This window comes from Balaenoptera physalus (genome assembly GCF_965194825.1).
Source record: "Balaenoptera physalus genome assembly, chromosome: 1".
NCBI classification, from domain to species: Eukaryota; Metazoa; Chordata; class Mammalia; order Artiodactyla; family Balaenopteridae; genus Balaenoptera; species Balaenoptera physalus.
The window spans coordinates 123,335,868-123,348,686 of NC_138882.1; the positions used below are offsets into that span (position 1 = coordinate 123,335,868).

The 12,819-nt window shown below is 36.6% G+C and overlaps 1 long non-coding RNA gene across 1 annotated transcript in view; it reads right to left on the bottom strand.

The window, feature by feature from the left end:
* LOC309636999 overlaps positions 1-8,494 on the bottom strand; it is a 29,993-nt gene extending 21,499 nt beyond the window's left edge. Inside the window, exon 1 of the long non-coding RNA XR_014250338.1 lies at positions 5,006-8,494. This is a non-coding gene — a long non-coding RNA (uncharacterized lncRNA). The remainder of the gene's footprint in view (positions 1-5,005) is intronic.
* Between the last annotated feature and the right edge of the window lie 4,325 nt (positions 8,495-12,819).

Here is a 12,819-nt window from a genome sequence, read left to right on the forward strand (position 1 = left end):
ATGAAAACCACAATAAATGAAATTAAAAATACTCTAGATGGGATCAATAGCAGAATAACTGAGGCAGAAGAAAGGATAAGTGACCTGGAAGATAAAATGGTGGAAATAACTACTGCAGAGCAGGATAAAGAAAAAAGAATGAAAAGAACTGAGGACAGTCTCAGAGACCTCTGGGACAACATTAAACGTGCCAACATTCGAATTATAGGGGTCCCAGAAGAAGAAGAGAAAAAGAAAGGGACTGAGAAGATATTTGAAGAGATTATAGTTGAAAACTTCCCTAATATGGGAAAGGAAATAGTTAATCAAGTCCTGGAAGCACAGAGAGTCCCATACAGGATAAACCCAAGGAGAAACACACCAAGACACATATTAATCAAACTGTCAAAAATTAAATATAAGGAAAACATATTAAAGGCAGCAAGGGAAAAAAAACAAATAACACACAAGGGAATCCCCATAAGGTTAACATCTGATCTTTCAGCAGAAACTCTGCAAGCCAGAAGGGAGTGGCAGGATATACTTAAAGTGATGAAGGAGAAAAACCTGCAACCAAGATTACACTACCCAGCAAGGATCTCATTCAGATTCGATGGAGAAATTAAAACCTTTACAGACAAGCAAAAGCTGAGAGAGTTCAGCACCACCAAACCAGCTTTACAACAAATGCTAAAAGAACTTCTCTAGGCAAGAAACACAAGAGAAGGAAAACACCTACAATAACAAACCCAAAACATTTAAGAAAATGGGAATAGGAACATACATATCGATAATTACCTTGAATGTAAATGGATTAAATGCTCCCACCAAAAGACACAGGCTGGCTGAATGGATACAAAAACAAGACCCATATATATGCTGTCTACAAGAGACCCACTTCAGACCTAGAGACACATATAGACTGAAAGTGAGGGGATGGAAAAAGATATTCCATGCAAATGGAAATCAAAAGAAAGCTGGAGTAGCAATTCTCATATCAGACAAAATAGACTTTAAAATAAAGACTATTACAAGAGACAAAGAAGGACACTATATAATGATCAAGGGATCGATACAAGAGGAAGGTATAACAATTGTAAATATTTATGCACCCAACATAGGAGCACCTCAATACATAAGGCAAATACTAACAGCCATAAAAGGGGAAATCGACAGCAACACAATCATAGTAGGGGACTTTAACACCCCACTCTCACCAATGGACAGATCATCCAAAATGAAAATAAATAAGGAAACACAAGCTTTAAATGATACATTAAACAAGATTGACTTAATTGATATTTATAGGACATTCCATCCAAAAACAACAGAATACACATTTTTCTCAAGTGCTCATGGAACATTCTCCAGGATAGATCATATCTTGGGTCACAAATCAAGCCTTGGTAAATTCAAGAAAATTGAAATCGTATCAAGTATCTTTTCCGACCACAACGCTATGAGACTAGATATCAATTACAGGAAAAGACCTGTAAAAAATACAAACACATGGAGGCTACACAATACATTACTTAATAACGAAGTGATCACTGAAGAAATCAAAGGGGAAATCAAAAAATACCTAGAAACAAATGACAATGGAGATACGACGACCCAAAACCTATGGGACGCAGCAAAAGCAGTGCTAAGAGGGAAGTTTATAGCAATACAAGCCTACCTCAAGAAACAGGAAACATCTCGAATAAACAACCTAACCTTGCACCTAAAGCAATTAGAGAAAGAAGAACAAAAAAACCCCAAAGCCAGCAGAAGGAAAGAAATTATAAAGATCAGGTCAGAAATAAATGAAAAAGAAATGAAGGAAACAATAGCAAAAATCAATGAAACTAAAAGCTGGTTCTTTGAGAAGATAAACAAAATTGATAAACCATTAGCCAGACTCATCAAGAGAAAAAGGGAGAAGACTCAGATCAATAGAATTAGAAATGAAAAAGGAGAAGTAACCACTGACACTGCAGAAATACAAAAGATCATGAGAGATTACTACAAGCAACTCTATGCCAATAAAATGGACAACCTGGAAGAAATGGACAGATTCTTAGAAAGGCACAAACTGCCGAGACTGAACCAGGAAGAAATAGAAAATATGAACAGACCAATCACAAGCACTGAAATTGAAACTGTGATTAAAAACCTTCCAACAAACAAAAGCCCAGGACCAGATGGCTTCACAGGTGAATTCTATCAAACATTTAGAGAAGAGCTAACACCTATCCTTCTCAAACTCTTCCAAAATATTGCAGAGGGAGGAACACTCCCAAACTCATTCTACGAGGCCACCATCACCCTGATACCAAAACCAGACAAAGATGTCACAAAGAAAGAAAACTACAGGCCAATATCACTGATGAACATAGATGCAAAAATCCTCAACAAAATACTAGCAAACAGAATCCAACAGCACATTAAAAGGATCATACACCATGATCAAGTGGGGTTTATCCCAGGAATGCAAGGATTCTTCAATATACGCAAATCAATCAATGTGATACATCATATTAACAAACTGAAGGAGAAAAACCATATGATCATCTCAATAGATGCAGAGAAAGCTTTCGACAAAATTCAACACCCATTTATGATAAAAGCCCTGCAGAAAGTAGGCATAGAGGGAACTTTCCTCAACATAATAAAGGCCATATATGACAAACCCACAGCCAACATTGTCCTCAATGGTGAAAAACTGAAACCATTTCCACTAAGATCTGGAACAAGACAAGGTTGCCCACTCTCACCACTATTATTCAACATAGTTTTGGAAGTGTTAGCCACAGCAATCAGAGAAGACAAAGAAATAAAAGGAATCCAAATCGGAAAAGAAGAAGTAAAGCTGTCACTATTTGCAGATGACATGATACTATACATAGAGAATCCTAAAGATGCTACCAGAAAACTCCTAGAGCTAATCAATGAATTTGGTAAAGTAGCAGGATACAAAATTAATGCACAGAAATCTCTTGCATTTCTATACACTAATGACGAAAAATCTGAAAGTGAAATTAAGAAAACACTCCCATTTACCATTGCAACAAAAAGAATAAAATATCTAGGAATAAACCTACCTAAGGAGACAAAAGACCTGTATGCAGAAAATTATAAGACACTGATGAAAGAAATTAAAGATGATACAAATAGATGGAGAGATATACCATGTTCCTGGATTGGAAGAATCAACATTGTGAAAATGACTCTACTACCCAAAGCAATCTACAGATTCAATGCAATCCCTATCAAACTACCACTGGCATTTTTCACAGAACTAGAACAAAAAATTTCACAATTTGTATGGAAACACAAAAGACCCCGAATAGCCAAAGCAATCTTGAGAACGAAAAATGGAGCTGGGGGAATCAGGCTCCCTGACTTCAGACTATATTACAAAGCTTCAGTAATCAAGACAGTTTGGTACTGGCACAAAAACAGAAATATAGATCAATGGAACAGGATAGAAAGCCCAGAGATAAACCCACACACATATGGGCACCTTATTTTTGATAAAGGAGGCAAGCATATACAGTGGAGAAAAGACAGCCTCTTCAATAAGTGGTGCTGGGAAAATTGGACAGGTACATGTAAAAGTATGAAAATAGAACACTCCCTGACACCATGCACAAAAATAAACTCAAAATGGATTAAAGACCTAAGTGTAAGGGCAGACACTATCAAACTCTTAGAGGAAAACATAGGCAGAACACTCTATGACATACATCACAGCAAGATTCTTTTTGACCCAGCTCCCAGAGAAATGGAAATAAGAACACAAATAAACAAATGGGACCTAATGAAACTTAAAAGCTTTTGCACAGCAAAGGAAACCATAAACAAGACCAAAAGACAACCATCAGAATGGGAGAAAATATTGGCAAATGAAGCAACTGACAAAGGATTAATCTCCAAGATTTACAAGCAGCTCATGCAGCTCAATAACAAAAAAACGAACAACCCAATCCAAAAATGGGCCGAAGACCTAAATAGACATTTCTCCAAAGAAGATATACAGATGGCCTACAGACACATGAAAGAATGCTCAACATCATTAATCATTAGAGAAATGCAAATCAAAACTACAATGAGGTATCACCTCACACCGGTCAGAATGGCCATCATCAAAAAATCTAGAAACAATAAATGCTGGAGAGGGTGTGGAGGAAAGGGAACACTCTTGCACTGTTGGTGGGAATGTAAATTGATACAGCCACTATGGAGAACAGTATGGAGGTTCCTTAAAAAACTACAAATAGAACTACCATACGACCCAGCAATCCCACTACTGGGCATATACCCTGAGAAAACCATAGGTCAAAAAGAGTCATGTACCAAAATGTTCATTGCAGCTCTATTTACAATAGCCAGGACATGGAAGCAATCTAAATGTCCATCAACAGATGAATGGATAAAGAAGATGTGGCACATATATACAATGGAATATTACTCAGCCATAAAAAGAAATGAAATGGAGGTATTTGTAATGAGGTGGATGGAGTTAGAGTCTGTCATACAGAGTGAAGTAAGTCAGAAAGAGAAAAACAAATACAGTATGCTAACACATATATACGGAATCTAAGGGGAAAAAAAAAAAAAAAGAAAAAAAAAAAAAAAAAAAAAAGGCCATGAAGAACCTAGTGGCAAGACGGGAATAAAGACACAGACCTACTAGAGAATGGACTTGAGGATATGGGGAGGGGGTGGGGTGAGATGTGACAGGGTAAGAGAGTGTCATGGACATATATACACTACCAAATGTAAAATAGATAACTAGTGGGAAGCAGCCGCATAGCACAGGGAGATCAGCTCGGTGCTTTGTGACCATCTAGAGGGATGGGATGGGGAGGGTGGGAGGGAGGGAGATGCAAGAGGGAAGAGAAATGGGAACATATTGTATATGTATAACTGATTCACTTTGTTATAAAGCAGAAGCTAACACACCATTGTAAGGCAATTATACTTCAATAAAGATGTTAAAAAAAAAAAAAAAAAAAAAAAAAAAATAAAGTTATTACAAAACAATGGCTGTATTCCCTGTGCTGTACCATATATCCTTGTTGCTTACCTATTTTATACATAGTAGTTTGTATCTCTTTAGCCTCTACCCCTATCTTGCACCCCCCTCCTCCTCTATCCCCACTGGTAACCACTAGGTTGTTCTTTGTATCTGTGAGGCTGTTTCTGTTTTGTTATACACATTCATTTGTTTGATTTTTTAGATTCCACATATAAGTTATAACAGGTTATTTGTCTTTCTTTGTCTGACTTATTTCACTAAGCAAATAGTCCTAAGATTTATATGGAACCCCAAAAGACCTTGAATTGCCAAAGTAATCTTGAGAAAAAAGAACAAAGCTGGAGGTATCACACTCCCTGACTTCAGACTATGCTACAAAGCTGAAGAATGTCCCTGACTTTGGAGCTCAGAAAACATTGATAAAGCACATCTTTCTAGCGTAAGTAGCACACGCTATTGCAAAAGCAACATATTTTCCTTTACAACACAGGACTGGGGCCTGGAGACCATCAGTGAACTTCCATGGATTTGGTTCTGAGAGAGGAGGAGAGCTGCACTGGGAAACTTCACAGACAAGCTGCATTCACAGGAACAGAACATGAGGTAGAAGACATGAGGAAAATGCACATTAGGAGCAGCTCTGCAGAATTGATTTTGGAAGACTGGGGAGACATAAGGATAAAAAGACATATAATTCTGTCTTTCTAGACTGTCACATGACTTGGTCACTTCTCTACATATATTCTGAAAATAGTCAAAATGAAAAAGGTGAATTCTTAAGAGAAAAAAAAAGAGCTAGCTAGTATCTATGCAAAAATCTATTTAAAAAGAAGGAAGAGAACACAAAAAACAAATGATAGATATGGAACACTCTAGAAAAAACAAAACGGCTTTTCATAGAACAGAGAAAGTTGTTACTAAATATATCTTGTGAAATATGAGTTAAAACAATTGTTTTCACAAAACAAAAGCACCACAAAGATATACAAGAGATTAGGAAACATGTGAGAGGACTACAAAAAGAAATATGAGTTGGCAAAATACAGAAAATAAATAGAAGATTAAAAGTCATCACAGCAAAATAGATGAAATGGAACCAGAACAAACACGTACACAAAAGCTAGACACTGCTGAAATCACAATAATTGATACTAAAGGATGCAGCTGCTATGAGCAACTCAAAAAAAGCAAATGAAATGGAAGTGAGCAAGAGCTCGAAAGGATTAGAGAGAAAAGTATAAATAAACATTTTCGTATCCCTAAAAATTTAATGAAATCATGGAACTGAAAATATATCTGAAAATATGAGTCAAGAAAATATCCTTAAGTAAAAGAATATGTAAAGTTACATATTTAAAGGACATACTAGATTCCAGAAAAAGATAAACACGTATTAGGCAACAGGCATATTCTATTGAAGTTACTGGACTTGAAAGATAATGAATGACTCCTTAATCAGGCAAAAAGTTGAAGTCTTCTCTAGGAGAAAACATCATCAATAGCTCCACAGTAACATGAAGTGCTAGAAGTTCGTTGAAGCCATGACCCTAACCTCTAAAGATGAAAAGGGAATGTGATCTCTAAAGTTTCCACCCTGTCAAGTAACACTGACAGTCAAGTATAAAAGGCAATGGAAATTACAGTGTTATACCACTCTTGCTTACCAGATTGGCATAATTCAATAAGTATAAAAACATATTAGATGTTAGTAAGAGTGTGAAAACACTGGGGTTCTTATACATAGCAGGTGGGATGATCGAAAGGAATAACTTTTTTTTTATTGGTTTTTTTTTTTTTTACATCTTTATTGGAGTATAATTGCTTTACAATGGTGTGCTAGTTTCTTCTTCATAACAAAGTGAATCAGCTATACATATACATATATCCCCATACCCCCTCCCTCTTGTGCCTCCCTTCCACCCTCCCTATCCCATCCCTCTAGGTGGTCACAAAGCACTGAACTGAACTCCCTTTGCTATGCAGCTGCTTCCCACTAGCTATCTATTTTACATTTGGTAGTGTATATATGTCAATGTTACTCTCTCACTTCGTCCCATCTTACACTTCCCCCATCCCCATGTCCACAAGTCCATTCTCTATGTCTGAGTCTTTATTCCTGTCCTGCCCCTAGGCTCATCAGAACCATTTTTTTTTTTTTTTTAGATTCCATATACATGTGTTAGCATACGGTATTTGTTTTTCTCTTTCTGACTTACTTCACTCTGTATGACAGTCACTAAGTCCATCCACCTCACTACAAATAACTCAATTTCATTTCTCTTTATGGCTGAGTAATATTACATTGTATATATGTGCCACATCTTCTTTATCTATTCATCTGTCAGTGGACACTTAGGTTGCTTCCATGACCTGGCTATTGTAAATAGTGCTACATGAACATTGTGGTACATGACTATTTTTGAATTACGGTGTTTTCAGGGTATTTACGCAGTAGTGGAATTGCGGGGTCATATGGTAGTTCTATCTTTAGTTTTTTAAGGAGCCTCCATACTGTTCTCCATAGTGACTGCATCAATTTACACTCCCACCAACAGTGCAAGAGTGTTCCCTTTCCTCCACACCCTCTCCAGCATTTATTGTTTGTAAATTTTTTGATGATGGCCATTCTGATTTGTGTGAGGTGATACCTCATTGTAGTTTTGATTTGCATTTCTCTAATGATTAGTGATGATGAGCATCCTTTCATGTGTTTGTTGGCAATCTGTATATCTTCTTTGGAGATATGTATATTTAGGTCTTCTGCCTATTTTTGGATTGGGTTGTTTGTTTTTTGATATTGAGCTGCAAGAGCTGCTTGTATATTTTGGAGATTAATCCTTTGTCAGTTGCTCAATTTGTAAATATTTTCTCCCATCCTGAGGGTTGTCTTTTTGTCTTGTTTATGGTTTCCTTTGATGTGCAAAAAGCTTTTAAGTTTCATTAGGTCCCATTTGTTTATTTTTGGTTTTATTTCCATTTCTCTAGGAGGTGGGTCAAAAAGGATGTTGCTGTGATTTATGTCATAGAGTGTTCTACCTATGTTTTCCTCTAAGAGTTTGATAGTGTCTGGCCTTACATTTAGGTCTTTAATCCATTTTGAGTTTATTTTTGTGTATGGTTTAGGGAGTGCTCGAATTTCATTCTTTTATATGTAGCTGTCCAGTTTTCCCAGCACCACTTATTGAAGAGGCTGTCTTTTCTCCATTGTATATTCTTGCCTCCTTTATCAAAGATAAGGTGACAATATGTGCGTGGGTTTATCTCTGGGCTTTCTATCCTGTTCCATTGATCTATATTTCTGTTTTTGTGCCAGTACCATACTGCCTTGATTACTGTAGTTTTTTAGTATAGTCTGAAGTTAGGGAGCCTGATTCCTCCAGCTCTGTTTTTCTTTCTCAAGATTGCTTTGGCTATTCAGGCTCTTTTGTGTTTCCATACAAATTGTAAGATTTTTAGTTCTATTTCTGTGAAAAATGCCCTTGGTAGTTTGATAGGGATGGCATTGAATCTGTAGATTGCTTTGGGTAGTATAATCATTTTCACAATGTTGATTCTTCCAATCCTAGAACATGTTTATCTTTCCATATGTTTGTATCATCTTTGATTTCTTTCATCAGTGCCTTATAGTTTTCTGAGTACAGGTCTTTTACCTCCTTAGGTAGGTTTATTCCTAGGTATTTTATTCTTTTTGTTGCAATGGTAAATGGGAGTGTTTCCTCAATTTCTCTTTCAGATTTTTTGTTGTTAATATATAGGAATGCAAGAGATTTCTGTGCTTTGACTTTGTATCTTGCAACTTTACAAAATTCATTGATTAGCTCTAGTGGTTTTCTGGTAGCATCTTTAGGATTCTCTATGTGTAGTATCATGTCATATGAAAACAGTGACAGTTTTACTTCTTCTTTTCCAATTTAGATTCCTTTAATTTCTTTTTCCTCTCTGATTTCTGTGGCTAAAACTTCCAAAACTATGTTGAATAATAGTGGTGAGAGTGGGCACCCATGTCTTGTTCCTGATATTAGAGGAAATGTTTTCAGTTTTTCACCATTGAGAATGATGTTTCCTGTGGGTTTTTCATATATGGCTTTATTATGTTGAGGTAGGTTTCCTCTGTGCCCACTTTCTGGAGGGTTGTTAGCATAAATGGCACTGAATTTTGTCAAAAGCTTTTTCTGCATCTATTGAGATGATCATATGGTTTTTCTCCTTCAATTTGTTAATATGGTGTATCATATTGGTTGATTTGTGTATATTGAAGAATCCTTGCATTCCTGGGATAAATCCCACTTGATCATGGTGTATGATCCTTTTAATGTGCTGTTGGATTCTGTTTGCTAGTATTTTGTTCAGGATTTTTGTATCTATATTCATCAGTGATATTGACCTGTAGTTTTCTTTTTTTGTAACATCTTTGTCTGGTTTTGGTATCAGGGTGATGGTGGCCTCATAGAATGGGTTTGGGAGTGTTCCTCCCTCTGCTATATTTTTGAAGAGTTTGAGAAGGTTAGGTGTTAGCTCTTCTCTAAATGTTTGATAGAATGTGCCTGTGAAGGCATCTGGTCCTGGGTTTTTGTTTGTTGGAAGATTTTTAATCACAGTCTCAATTTCAATGCTTGTGATAGGTCTGTTTATATTTTCTATTTCTTCCTGGTTCAGTAGTGGAAGGTTGTGCTTTTCTAAGAATTTGTGCGTTTCTTCCAGGTTGTCCATTTTATTGGCATATAGTTACTTGTGGTAATCTCTCATGATCCTTTGTATTTCTGAAATGTCAGTTGTTTCTTCTCCTTTTTCATTTCTAATTCTGCTGATTTGAGTCTTCTCCTCTTTTTCTTGATGAGTCTGGCTAGTGGTTTATCAATTTTGTTTATCTTCTCAAAGAACCAGCTTTTAGTTTTATTGATCTTTGCTTTGTTTCCTTCATTTCTATTTCATTTATTTCTGATCTGATCTTTATGTTTTCTTTCCTTCTGCTAACTTTGAGTTATTTTGTTTTTCTTTCTCTAATTGCTTTAGGTGTAAGCTTAGGTTGTTTATTTGAGATGGTTCTTGTTTCTTGAGGTAGGATTGTATTGCTATAAACTTCCCTCTTAGAACTGCTTTTGCTGCATCCCATAGATTTTGGATCATCATGTTTTCATTGTCATTTGTTTCTAGGTATTTTTTGATTTCTTCTTTGATTGCTTCAGTGATCTGTTGGCTATTTAGTAACATATTGTTTAGCCTCCATGTGTTTGCATTTTTTATAATTTTTTCCTCTGTAATTGATATCTAGCCTCATGGCTTTGTGGTCGGAAAAGATATTTGATACAATTTCAATTTTCTTAAATTTCCTGAGGCTTGATTTGTGACCCAGGATATGATCTATCCTGGAGAATGTTCCACGTGCACTTGAGAAGAAAGTGTATTCTGTTGTTTTTGGATAGAACGTGTGATAAATATCAATTTAGTCGATCTTGTTTAATGTGTCATTTAAATCTTGTGTTTCTTTATTTATTTTCATTTTGGATGATCGCTCCATTGGTGAAAGTGGGGTGTTAAAGTGCCCTACTATGATTGTGTTACTGTCGATTTCCCCTTTTTATGGCTGTTAGCACTTGCCTTATGTATTGAGGTGCTCCTATGTTTGGTGCATAAATATTTACAATTGTTATATCTTCTTCTTGGATTGATCCCTTGATCATTATGTAGTGTCCTTCTTTGTCTCTTGTAATAGTCTTTGTTTTAAAGTCTATTTTGTCTGATATGAGAATTGCTACTCCAGCTTTCTTTTGATTTCCATTTGCATGAAATAGCTTTTTGCATCCCCTCAGTTTCAGTCTGTATGCGTTCCTAGGTCTGAAGTTGGTCTCTTGTAGATAGCGTATATACGGGCCTTGTTTTTGTATCCATTCAGGCAGTCTATGTCTTTTGGTTGGAGCATTTAATCCATTTACATTTCATTTAAGGTAATTATCGATATGTTTGTTCCTATTACCATTTTCTTAATTGTTTTGGGTTTGTTATTGTAGGTCTTTTCCTTCTCTTGTGTTTCCTGTCTAGAGAAGTTCCTTTAGCATTTGTTGTAAAGCTGGTTTGGTGGTGCTGAATTCTCTTAGCTTTTGCTTGTCTGTAAAGGTTTTAATTTCTCCATCAAATCTGAATGAGATACTTGCTGGGTAGAGTAATCTTGGTTGTAGGTTTTTTCCTTTCATCCCTTTAAATATGTCCTGCCACTCCCTTCTGGCTTGCAGAGTTTCTGCTGAAAGATCAGTTGTTAACCTTATGGGGATTCCCTTGTATGTTATTTGTTGCTTTTCCCTTGCTGCTTTTAATATTTTTTCTTTGTATTTAATTTTTGATAGGTTGATCAATATGTGTCTTGGGTGTGTTTCTCCTTGAATCTATCCTGTATGTGACTCTCTGCACTTCCTGTAATTGACTGACTATTCCCTTTCCCATGTTAGGGAAGTTTTTAACAATAATCTCTTCAAATATTTTCTCAGACCCTTTCTTCTCTTCCCCTGGGACATCTATAATTCGAATGTTGGTGTGTTTAATGTTGTCCCAGAGGTCTTTGAGACTGTCCTCAATTCTTTTCATTCCTTTTTCTTTTTTCTGCTCTGCAGCAGTTATTTCCACTATTCTATCTTCCAGGTCCCTTATTCGTTCTTCTGCCTCAGTTATTATGCTATTGATTCCTTCTAGAGTATTTTTAATTTCAGTTATTGTGTTGTTCATTATTCTTTGTTTGTTCTTTAGTTCTTCTACGTCCTTGTTAAATGTTTCTTGTATTTTCTCCATTCTATTTCCAAGATTTTGGATCATCTTTACTATCATTACTCTGAATTCTTTTTCAGATAGACTGCCTATTTCCTCTTCATTTGTTTGGTCTGGTGGGTTTTTATCTTGTTCCTTCATCTGCTGCATATTTCTCTTTCTTCTCATTTTGCTTAACTTACTGTGTTTTGTGTCTCCTTTTCACAGGCTGCAGGTTCGTAGTTCATCTTATTTTTGGTGTCTGCCCCCAGTGGGTGAGGTTGGTTCAGTGGGTTTTGTAGGCTTCCTGGTTGGGGGGGGGGGTTGGTGCCTGTTTTCTGGTGGGTGGGCTGGATCTTGTCCCTCTGTTGGGTAGGGCCTCATCTGGTGGTGTGTTTTAGTGTGTCTGTGAACATATGATGATTTTAGGCAGCCTCTCTGTTAATGTGTGGTGTTGTGTTCCTGTCTTGCTAGTTTTTTGTCATGGGGCATCCAGCACTGGAGCTTGCTGGCTGTTGGGTGGAGCTGGGTCTTCATGTTGAAATGGAGATTTCTGGGAGAGCTCTTGCTAATTAATATTACATGGGGCCAGGAGGTCTCTGGTGGTCCAATGTCTTGGACTTGGCCCTCCCACCTCAGAGGCTCAGGCCCAACACCCAGCTGGAGCACCAATACCCTGCCAGTTGCACGGCATGGAAGAAAAGGAAGAAAAAAACAAAAAAAACAGACAGACAGAACCCCAAGACAAATGGTAAAAGCAAAAATAAAGAGAAAATATCACACAAAGAAACATATACACACAGAGTCACAAAAAGAGAAGAAAAAGAGAGCAACCAAACCAATAAACAAACCCACCAATGAAAAGAAGCACTAAAAACTAAACTAAGATAAACATAAAACCAAAAACAATTCAAATGCAGAAAGCAAATCTTAAGTCTACAGTTGTTCCCAAAGTCCACTGCTTCAATTTTGGGAACATTCTTTGTCTATTCAGGTATTGCACAGATGCAGGATTTATCAAGCCGGTTGCAGCAATTTAATCCACTACTACTGAGGTTGCACAGAGAAATTTCCCTTTCTCT